Genomic DNA, 9,541 nt, shown 5'->3' with positions numbered 1-9,541 from the left:
GTTTGGGATTCTGACAACCCCCATCAGAGTTTGGACTCTGGAGCTAGCAGAAATTGGAATGAGTGAGTATGAGCCAGTGTCAGCCTGGGAGTCACACAGCATGAGTGGCATCTAAGAGATAAGAAATGTTATGTAGAATTTGGGACCTAAGGTTAATCGTTGTCTACATTTTAACTTGATTAATGGTAGCAGTGAAATGCTAAGAGAAATATTGACTAGTGGGTAATGATGTGGAGAACAAAGGAAAAATAAATGTAGAAAAATTAAATTTCCTTACAACTACGGCCCATTGACAAGTGCTCAAGACAGGCAGAGGGACCTTCCTCCAGGAACTCAACTGCCTTGATCTTAATATTTGCTAGAGGCAAAATGTACCTTAGCTCAACATTAGACCACCTCCAGGATCCTGTAAGTCTTCTTTAACATATTAAAATGACCCTTTGGGGACACCTGGGTGGCTCAGTCTGTTAAGTGTCTGAATATTGATCTCAAGTTGTGAATTCAAGCCCCATGTTGGGCTCTGCACTAGGCATAAAGCCTACTTTAAAAAATCCCTTTGGACATTTTCTTTATCTCTACCCCACAAGATATATGTTGGCAATAATCCTCCAAAAATATGACCCACTGATATACATGTGAAAGTTCCCCTGACTAAGGTTTTACTAGACAGCAGTAAACGACCCCTCTAGGTCCTGGAAACCTTGCTTCCAAATTCTTTAGAGACTTACACTCTCCTTACTCCCTTCCCAAGTTGAAAGTATATAATCAGCCACTCTTCACAACCCTATGCAGGCTCTTTCTGCCCACAGGTCCTGTCCTCATGCTTTAATAAAACCACCTTTTTTTGCACTGAAGATGTCTCATGAATTCTTTCTTGACTGTTTGTTCCCAGACCTGAACAATTTCACAATGGGTGACAATCCCTTTAGACCCACACTTGTCCCTGCAAAATAGAAATTAACTTAGGGAGTCACAGTAGCATCTTCATTGTTCACCAATTTCACTCTTCAGAGGGAGAAAATAAAATAAGACAATCATGTCAACAGCCGCTACACCAAAGATTCATTTTTAAGGGTTTGATCCATTTCACATTTAGAGAGAATTGTTATTTTTAAACCATACATCACCCACATTGTCAAATTCATTTTTTAAAAAAGGTTATTTATTTATTTATTTAAGAGAGCAAAAGAGGGAGAACACAGTGTAGAGTGAGAGGGAGAAGCAGACTCCCCGCTTAGCAGAGAGCCCGATGATCCTGAGATTGATCCCAGGACCCTGAGATTATGAAGGCAGACTCCTAACTGACTGAGCCACCAAGGCACCCCATTGAATTAATTTTAAAAAGCCTTTTTAGGTACAGATGATTGCCCAGACATTTGGGAAATATAATAAATATACGGGCAGAGCATGACCTTTTGGTCCCAAGTCCTAGGTTCAAGTATTGTCTCTAAGAGTTGTTATCAGAGTAATCTTGGGAACATTATATAAATTTTTAAAAATTAAGTTTCCTCAATTAAAATATAACATATAAGTCAGATGGCTGTCGAGGGGATGAGATGAGAGAAGCCAAGCAGAGTCTTGTACATAGTAAACACTGTGTGTGGCCGTGATGATGGTGATGATGATGTCATTGCCAGGCCAGATAAGGTGTCTTGATTATTGACTCATAATATTGAAATGACTCCCACAGGCACAGAGAGTAAACTCCACGACAGATAGGTAAGACTGAATGAAGCAGGGGGAAAGTTCTGGAAGAATAAATTTCTTTTTCCTGATTTCCATTATAGTATAACCACACACTTAAGCTCTGTATCCAGAGGACCTTTTGTATCACTGAGTCTGTTGTTTGCTCATGAGGATTACCCTTTCCCTTATTTCTGGCTATTTAGACTTGGCATGGAGACAGCATTGTTAGCTGTGTTGACTTCAGCTGTCTTCCTGCAGCGATGAAGATGATAATATTTGGATGATTTCAAAGCTAGCTTTTACTCAGAAAGTAATCCTTCTAAACTATTATTAGTTCAAGCATGTTTTTCAAATTATTAAAAAACATTTTTTAAAAAATATTTTATTTATTTATTTGAGAGAGAGAGAGGGAAAGAAAGTGAGCACAAGTGGAGGGAGGGGCACAGTGACAGAGAATCTTAAGCAGACTCTGTGCTGAGAGTAGAGTCTGACTCAGGGCTCTATCCCACCATCCTGAGATCATGACCTGAGCCAAAACCAAGAGTCAGATGTTTAACCAATTGAGCCACCCAGGCGCCCCTCCAGCATATTTTTAAAAGCCAAAAATATCTTTGACATCGAGTTGGGGACACCCACCTTAAGAGCTGGGGCTACAATTAGTGCCCAGAACCTTAGCACTCAGGCACTCACCTTGATACATACACGCATCTTTGGTAAACACGTAGTAGGTCCCCGGGCCTGACCAGGCATGTTGCTGACATCAGTAGAAACAAAGAACTTAAAATGTTGGTTGAGCATAAACATGATCATTTATCAGATTATCTCAGTTCCCATAATTAGCAAGAGATTTGTAGTAATTAAAAACGAGAACACTGGCTTTCAGTGGCATCTTTTTCTGTTAATTTTAGTGCTTATTAAAAAAAAATTTAGTGCTTATTGTAAATTAGCTGTTCCTAAGGCCATGGGATAGGGAAAACTATCCAGTCCCCTTTTTGAAGTGGACCTATGCCCTAAGAAGCCAGAATGGTAGACAATACTGCTCTTCAGAGAATATTTTAGACTTTCTGCCTTCTGGGTACATGGTAAGATTGAACTTCTTGGTCTCTTAGTGTTTGGCTGGGAATATGTGACTAGTTCTGGTCAGCAAACTCTGAACCAAGGTAACACATGTCCTTTCTGGGCTCAAAGTGGTTAGTTGCCAGTATAAGACCCCAGAGCGCTTTGCCTTCAGTGTGGCAGCAGCTACGTTCAACAGGGCTGTTCCATTAGCCTGGATGCCTGAGTGACTCTGATGAGCAGAGTCTAACATGAAAGAGAAGGAATCTGTCTTATTTCAGGGTTTTGAGATTTGGGGATTGGTTTTTAGGGCACCTTACCTACCTTCTATTGATGCATGCACTAGAGGGATGTTTCTGGCTCCTTCACTGTATTTCTAAATCATCTTCTGAAGTCTTCCTCTCTTACCCTGCTTCCCCCTCTCCCTTATCTCACTCTGATGTGTAGCTAGAGCTAGAGAATCTAAGAGTTGAAAGCGAACATAGAATTTACTTAGTTTTAGTCCCAGTTGTAAATTAGACTTACCCAGTACAATTTTTTTTTTCTTTCTCCCACTAAAAACAAAGTTAAGAAAACCGGAAGTGCCTACCTATCATCTCCCACCTGCCAAACATATCTATCTATCTATCTATCTATCTATCTATCTATCTATCTATCTATCTATCTATAATCTATCAAGGAGTTCCCTACCTAGATAGGTCTTCTCCACCTTTCTAGATGGTGATTGATTGATTGATTGATTGATTATCTTAAGAGTGGGTGATTCCCTATGTGCCTTTCACATTGAGGTTGTTCTTTATTTGCAGAATAGTTGGACTGATTAGGGAGGCGGAGGAGGGTACCATGCCTACTTAACACCAAGTGTTTTACTTGGAATGGGTCCTTTCTCTGCCAACAGTGGTGGATCAGTAACTCACATCTCTATCACATAAGGACTGGAACAAATGGCAGCTCCTTTCTTTTAGAGTCCCCTTCAAGTCTCTGTAGCTTGATGAGAATTTTGTGGGGATAGCCTACAGCAGTGAGTTGGAAACTGTCATATCACTCCAAGGTCTACCCTGTAACTGTCCAAGGGGTTTTTAATTAATGGGAAAAGCTTCCATGGTGACATATTTAGAAGAGTATAGTGTAGTATAGCGAAGCAGGAAGGATAGGGGCAAGGAATCAGAATTCTCTCATATTCTTATTTAGGGTACAAATAAGAATTACAAATAATCATACAAATGATTATTTAGGGTAATCATTCTTGTTTGCTTAACATACAGGTGAGATAATAATGTGATAATAACCTTGTAAGTTCCGCATAAGTCAGTGATCTAAACCTCCAAAGTTTGCATTGTTTTTTCTTGTTCATCTTGGTGTTCTCGGACACTATAGGGTGAGCACTCAACACGCCCTCAGTGAATGAATGAACTGCAGGCCAGCTCTTTGCTTGAGGGGGAATATCCAGGTTTCTTCATGATGTTATGAGTGTTGTGGGAATAAGGACTCCAAGTAGGTCCTTTGTATTTACACAAAATCTTTCTAAGGCTTAGGTGATGTGAAAACTTATTTGATGTATAATATATGTAACTTGCACAGCAGGCAGGGTCACCCTGTTCCTAGGCACATGCTCCGAATGTCACAATCCTCTGCAGACTTTTGCTTCTTCATAGCCTTCTCCCTGTCTGCATTAACTCCCTGATTATACTGTTTCTGTTTTGCCCTATACCAGTGTAGGTACAGAGCTTCGCTCCTTCTGTAGTCCATAAAAAGTGCACCTCCACCAAATATTGTTGTGTGTTTTTTTTTTAATATTTTTTAAAATTTATTTATGATAGTCATACAGAGAGAAAGAGAGAGAGGCAGAGACACAGTCAGAGGGAGAGAAGCAGGCTCCATGCACCGGGAGCCTGATGTGGGATTCGATCCCGGGTCTCCAGGATCACGCCCTGGGCCAAAGGCAGGCGCCAAACCGCTGCGCCACCCAGGGATCCCGCCACCCAGGGATCCCTATTGTTGTGTTTAATAACTTTACTGAAACTTTAGGGAGTCACAGGGAGAGGTTACATTGCTCCCTTCATGGCATTCTGCTATCTCACTGGCTCTGTTCTTCCTTTTTGTTCTTTTTTCTTTCTTTCTTTTTAATTGCACCTCACAATATTTAAAAAAAAATTATTTATTTTTGTGAGAGAGAGGGAGAGAGAGAGAGACAGAGAGAGAGAGAGAGAGAGAGAGAGAGAGACAGAGAGAGTGGGAAGAGAGTGTGGACTCCAACAGGGTGCTCCATCTCACGACCTTGACTAAGATCATGATATGAGCTGAAATCAAGAGTCCAACACTTAACCAATTGAGCCACCCTGGCATCCCTTGTTCTTATTTTCTTTCTTTCTTTCCTTTCTTCCTCTTTTAAGTAACTTGAACATTTCTCTTTTCTCCTGCAGAACCCCATTCTGCCCAAACCTCAAGTCTCTCTTTTTCCCTCAGGCACTTGTGAAGATATATCTATTTCTTAAACAAATGCAGTTCCCATTCTTATTTAGATATTTTAATACCTAAATTAATATAATATTTATTAATGTAGACATTAATATACTTTTATATCATCAGACATATTAAGAGCATTTGTGAATCTTTGACAACTTATAGTTTTTAGTATTCTTGGGGGGTAAATTTTATTTTTGGTGTGTAGAGAGGGAACAGAATTGATTAAAATTACATTTTTATCTTGGATATAAGACAGACACTGAAAAACAAAGAATAAATGACTTTTTTTCCAGTTCATTATCTGGTACACCATCATGTGCTGGCAGTAAAGCCCAGCTGGACCCACTTACAGGCCACATAACTTGGGAAGGTCATTTGACTCTACTGAGATTCAATCTGCTGATGCATAATAAGGGTTTGAGGATTAAAGAAATAAAATTAAATTTTTTATAACATCTACAATATAATAAATGATGAGTGAATGAGGGCTTTTAATTGTTTATCCCAGTTACTTGGGTTGTTAGAAGTAGTTCAGTACCAAGAGGAAGTAGTTGAAGTAGTTCAACAGCAAGAGAAATTTATATCAATCACTTTCTATTGTCCAGCAGCACAAAGTACAGGAATGGCTAACAATAAAACTTTTTTTTTAATGGTTGCAATTAAAATCCTTCTCCCAGAATATGTAGCATATAAAGATGGGCAATGAGGTGTAAAAAGACAAGTTTTGGATACCCATCCACAAGGGTGAACAAGCCAGTCCTTATGGTGGTGTGTTTGGTCTGTTAGTTGAAGAAACAGGGACATGACTGGCTATGTGGCCCTAAACAACGCCCAGTTTTCTTATCTGAGAGCATTCTGTTTATCCCTTCCATCCCTCAAATGACCCAGGGACTTGCAGTGATCCTTTGGTTCCAAAGTATAAATCCTATTATTGCATGATCCTGAAGAGTACTGAAATGTCCTAATCTATTTTCTAGAAGTTGGATTTGGTGGCTCCTAGGCACAAAGTTGTCATTTTTACCATTAATGCCAGCAAACACGATGCAAATGGTATTCAGTCTAACCATTGCCAAAAACTTGGCTATTGAGGAATTAGGATAGTGTTGTAGACTATTATATCTGATAGGTTTGGTGATCATCTGACCCCTCTTTTATGCTCAGGTGAGAAAACTAAATCCTGGAATACTGAGGTGACTTTTCTAAGGATGACAAAAGTAACTTAACAGTAGAAGGCAAGAGTATAAACATTATTTCAGAACAAAACCAAAGTGGTTTGGTAACAGAGAAGCAGAGGAGAGGTCTTCTGGCTTGGATGGGACTGAGGAAACCTTGATGGAGAATATCCTCTGACCTAGTATTGCAGGAAGGGTGGGGTCTCAACTGTTAGAGGCTGGGAAGCCATAGATAGTGTGAAGCAAAGCCAAGTGCTGCAGACTTTTTAGAATGGTGAGGCAGTGGTTAGGTGGAGAGCAGAATGGTGAGAGGTAGGGCTGGAAAGGTATGTTACAGCTAGTGTGGAGAATCCTGAATGACAAAAGAGGTGATAAGGAGCCACTGAAGTTTTCTGAGAAAAGGAGCAGGAAAGGATGGCACCACAGTATCTCTTTGTTGGTGGCCTCACAAACACCTTTAGGTGTAGACTTCTAGGAAACTGGAAGCTTTGGATTAAAGCGAAGACACACCTATGTCCTAGAGTTGGCTGTGGAAGCAACAGATGACTAAGTAGGTAAATAAATTTAAAACCTGTAATTCATAGCCAAACTATGGAAAGAGCCCATATGTCTATTGACAGATGAATGGATAAAGAAGAAGATGTGGTATATATATATATAATGGAATATTACTCAGCCATCAAAAAGTGAGATCTTGCCATTTGTGACAATGTGGATGGAACTAGGATACTATGCTAAGTGAAATATGTCAGTCAGAGAAAGACAATTATCACATAATCTCACTCATATGTTGAATTTAAGAAACAAAATAGAGGATCATAGAGGAAAGGAGGGAAAAATAAAACAAGGTGAAATCAGGGAGACAAACCATAAGAGACTCTTAACTATAGGAAACAAACTGAGGGTTGCTGGAGGGGAGATGCGTGGGAGGATGAGGTAACTGGGGGATGAACAGTAAGAAGGACACATGATGTAATGAGCACGGGGTATTATTTAAGACTGATTAATCACTGAACTCAATCTCTAAAACTAATAATACATTGTATGTTAATTAATTGAATTTAAATAAAATAGTATAATGTTATATGTCAATTATATCTCAATGAAAAAGATAAAAAAAGTTAATTGATCATATAAGTGTTGGTCAATTTCTGGATTCTCTATTCTCTTCCAGTGGTATATATATGTCTACCCTGATGCTAATACTATTTACTACTATAGCTTTACAATGAGTCTTGAAGTAAGTAGTGCAAGTCCTCTACCTTATTTTTCCCCCAAGATTTGAATTTCCATGTGATTTTTATTTTATTTTATTTTTTTACTCAGCACACCTTGTCCCATGAAAATTTTAAAATCAGCTAGCAAAGTCTGATGATATTTTGGTTGGGATTGTGTTGATTCTGTAGATTAATTTGGGGAGAGTTGACATTTTCACATTAAGTTTTCTGATCCATTAGTATTGTATACCTCTTTAATTGAGTTTTCTTTAATTTCTTGCAATGCTTTGATGTTTTCATTGTACAGGTCTTGCAAATATTCTGTTAAATTCATCCCTAAGTATTTCATGTTTTTGGATGCTACTGTAAAGTTTAATTTTTCAATTTTGATTTTCAGTTGTTTATTGCTAATCCATAGAAATAGAATTGATTTTTTTTTTAGAATTGATTTTTTAATATTGACCTTGTATCCTATGATATTGCTAAACTCAATTACTAGTTCTTGTAGATTTTGGTAGATTTAGGTTTTTCTTTGGACATCATCAAATCACTTGTAAATAGAATGTTTTATTTCTCTCTTTCACCCCCAGAAAGTAATAAAGCCTGTAATTCAATTAATTAAAAAATATAAAAATGATGTTATGAACCTGAGAATGTGCTTCCTGCATCTCTAAGCACAGGTTGCATAATTGACCAAAGGCTTTGCTGCTGTGCTTCAGATACATTGTTGTGCTTGTTCTCAGGCCCACCTCTCCCAGCTGCTTCCAGCCAGACTGAGTATGGCAGAGAGGCTGAAGTGGATCATGCAGGACAGTCAGGATTCTTTGATGGTTTGAGGACTCCCCAGTGGCTCTGCTGCATCTCCCTTGGACTTCATAGCAGTCAGGGATGTTTCTACCCAAGCCTTCTTTTATCCCTTTTTCATTCAGAGGCGGACTTGCATTCATCTGTGGTGACTCTTCCAGCCTCTTCCTGCACTTTCTCTATTTTCCCCCTCATACAGGCATTTTCCTTAATAAAACCTTACTTGTTTAATCTCTTTTGGCATCTGACCTTGATTAAAAGAACCTAATCTCAGGAGACTTTTTTAAAAGTCTCATTGATCCATCATCTATCATAAGGCAGATTGGACAAGAAAGTGAGTTATGTTCTATGTAAACACATCTGCCTTCAAGAAACAGCCAACAGCTCTGCATTGGAGTTTGTGGGTCAGTAGCAGCACCTTCCAGCATGAAGGACCAGGTTTAAGGAAGGATCTTCCTTTGCCATCCTCACTGTAATGTGAACACTGGATTCTTTCTGCTTAAGCTTTTGAAATCTTTATTATTAGAAAATTTGTTCCATGACACAATTCAAGAGGTTTATTTTTAAAATATCTATTTTTCCTGTAAAGAGCAAGTGAGACATATTTGGTTTTTCGTAAGAAAAACCAACCTATCATAGAGAGAAAGGTGGTTAAAATAAAAGGTTAGTAAAGGGACCATTATGGGGAGAGATTTGGGAGGAAGGTGAAAACCAGTTCACGTCCTTTACAGGAGAAGAACATGATAACCTGCAGGGGGGAATTTGGCCCTCAGGAATAGAAAAAGTCATGGACTGATCTCTAAAGTAGGTTTTCTTTTTTTTGGAGACATATCAAACCAATGTCTCAAATTTAATGTGCACAGGAATCTTCTAGGAAGCTTGTCAAGATTGGAGATTCCAGCAGAGACTCTCATTCAGTAGGTCTGAATTATTACTGTACTTATATTTAAAACTGCACTTCTGTAAGCTCTCCGAGATATTCTGAGGCATATATTCTGTGGGTCATGGTTTGGAACAAACTAACCTAGGTGGTTTGTCTGGGATATTTTCCTGATTCAGGGTGTATAGAGGCAGAAGAAGAAACTTGAATGTGTCATCCTTAGTCAATCTCAGAGTCTGGAAATGAACTATTTATGTTTT

Source organism: Vulpes vulpes, chromosome 13 (genome assembly GCF_048418805.1).
Source record: "Vulpes vulpes isolate BD-2025 chromosome 13, VulVul3, whole genome shotgun sequence".
NCBI classification, from domain to species: domain Eukaryota; kingdom Metazoa; phylum Chordata; class Mammalia; order Carnivora; family Canidae; genus Vulpes; species Vulpes vulpes.
This window is presented reverse-complemented; position numbering follows the sequence as displayed.